This window comes from Papaver somniferum, chromosome 9 (assembly GCF_003573695.1).
Source record: "Papaver somniferum cultivar HN1 chromosome 9, ASM357369v1, whole genome shotgun sequence".
Lineage (NCBI taxonomy): Eukaryota > Viridiplantae > Streptophyta > Magnoliopsida > Ranunculales > Papaveraceae > Papaver > Papaver somniferum.
Genome location: NC_039366.1, coordinates 25,052,641 through 25,054,707, shown reverse-complemented (window position 1 = coordinate 25,054,707; position 2,067 = coordinate 25,052,641).

Here is a 2,067-nt window from a genome sequence, read left to right as displayed (position 1 = left end):
AGAATCAAGTGCGTAGAATCCGGCGTGGTTCAAGAGACGTAAGGAACCGACTGTACCTTAATCGGTGTGATACATTTTTAGGGATCAACTACATTTTAGTCCAAAGTTAATTGGTAGTAGGCTAGTATCTATAGCGGCTTAATACAATGTGGTGTTCAATTTGGACTAGGTCCCGGGGTTTTTCTGCATTTGAGGTTTCCTCGTTAACAAAATTTCTGGTGTCTGTATTATTTCTTTTCCGCAATATATAGTTATCTCTATAATTGAAATAACACAGATTGTATGTTGATCAATCTTAGTTGATACATCCGACCTAGTTTGTTGGATAAGACTAGATTGAGTCTTGGACAATTGGTCTTTGGTACCGTCCGAGAAATCTCTGTGTGATTAGGTTCACAGACTAGTTTCTGTAAACATTTTAATCGCAAGAGAAAGAGAGATATAACTCTAAGTACTTTTCCTTGATTGAGTTATTACTCTCAATATTGTATTGAGTTAATCGATACGGATTTCCTAAGAAAAACGCGGTGGTGTATTTTGGTACCCTCGCGTTTTCAATTGGTATCAGAGCAGAAAAACACATTAAGACCTAATAAGTCTGTATTTGAAGCAGTCTGACTATATGGACATAGACGAAATCTCTAAAGACGTACACTGGAATTCCATAACGATTCTTCAGGGGTTATTTTCTTCAAGAATTATTGTTTCACAGGATGCTCTCGAGTCATTCAAGATTTCTAATAGCTTGATTGCTTGTGAAGAATTTATAGGAAAAAAATAAAGAATCCTCTACAATTTTGAAAAACAAGAAACGTCTTGTTAAGAGTAAAAAGCTTCGCTTTCTTAAAAGATTGTTAAAAAGTCTAGTTAAGGAATGCAACAAAATAAGGTTGGTTGACGAAGACCTCTTTTTGGATTTTGAAAAACATTCGAGTTCTTGGACTACATTGCAGTGATCTTGTGTAAGGAGAAGTCCATTATGGTTTCCGTCCCAGTCTCTGATAAAACCTGTTATTAAATCGGCAAACCTAGGCATGTCAAAAAGGCTTGCAGATCTGCAACATACTTGACTACTCCAGATGGTTACGGAATATCATCTATTGATCATTATGAGGATAAAGAAACAATACCAGAAAACTATCATACCAGAATAGTTTGTGAGCATTTTGCTCATTCAACCTCTTGTTAAAATTATGGCATCACCCTGATCATGTAACTATCTTGAGATGGGGCATGTATTTGTAAATGGTTGTTTTTATGTTCCATGATTTTTCCATCAAGTGTTTGATTGACCTTGGATAAAGGAAGGTTCTTATAATCAAAAGTGATCATAATATTACACATTTTTGAGTTGGATTCAATTTATGATACTATTAGATCAATTAGTTACAAAAATTTTATATGTAAATATCAATTTACCTTGTGCTCTGAAACATCTTCATTGAGCTAAGAATAAGATTAATCATCTTATTAAAGTGATACTCTCTATTTTTAGAGTTGGTCTTGGGAATCTAACTTAATAGAATTATGTACTCTAACAAAAAATGTAAAATTCTTTTATGTTCATAATTCGCGCACCTGAACCTGGCCAAGTCACCGAACTCGGAAAATCCCATTAAGGATTTATAAATAGGGTACGTGTACTCCCTATCTCTTTCTTCATCTTTGTGTTCGCGAACGCGAATTGAGGATGAGTAAGGGTTTACGAACCGTTGTGTTGTATTCATAAATTAAAGGTTGTTGCTCAGTTTTTTTTTATCTCTTTTCTATTAATAGCTAGAAGGATTGTCAAGAAGGATCCAATCTAATCATCATCTCCGAAAGGAACCACTCAAGTAAGATCTAATTCATTCTCTTTGTGTTTTTGATTGACAACTATGAGAAGAAACAAAGGAGATAGTAAGAAACTCAACCCTAAGTAGGTTCTTGAATCCAATCTTCAAGAAAAACATAGAGTAATATTTGTCAATAAGGAATGTCATGAAACCTATGAGAAAATTTCTACTAGAGAAATTCTTATAGAAAATAAATTAGAAGAAGGATATGTTAAAAGAGAAGATCTAGCTT